Raw genomic sequence first — 354 nt, 5'->3', positions numbered from 1 at the left:
TTTTGTATCTTTGTCATTTGTTATGATTTCTGTCAGCGCTCAAGCAATACGTTATACTCGCCGTACACACTGATGCAGAAATGTTCCACTATTGTTTCTGCATCAAATCTAAACTATTTGAATACCGTCTTTCTTTTCTATCCTAGTAGGAACAAAATCGACTTTAAGTAGTTCTTTTGCAGGTGTGAAAATATGTGTATTTTCTCAAGCTATTTTTGTCCTGAAGTTTTCATGTTTCGTCCAACGTGACAAAAAATAAGAACCATCAACATACGCTTTTAATTTAGTCCCCAAATTATTGCCCCAGCCTCTCAGAAATCTAATTTGCATTGCAGATAAATAATGTGTTCACCA

The sequence above is a fragment of the Idiotropiscis lumnitzeri genome, chromosome 8 (assembly GCF_059441095.1).
Source record: "Idiotropiscis lumnitzeri isolate Australia: NSW breed Sydney's pygmy pipehorse chromosome 8, RoL_Ilum_1.0, whole genome shotgun sequence".
NCBI lineage: Eukaryota > Metazoa > Chordata > Actinopteri > Syngnathiformes > Syngnathidae > Idiotropiscis > Idiotropiscis lumnitzeri.
The sequence above is the reverse complement of the archived record's forward strand: the minus strand, read 5'-3'. Positions refer to the sequence as shown.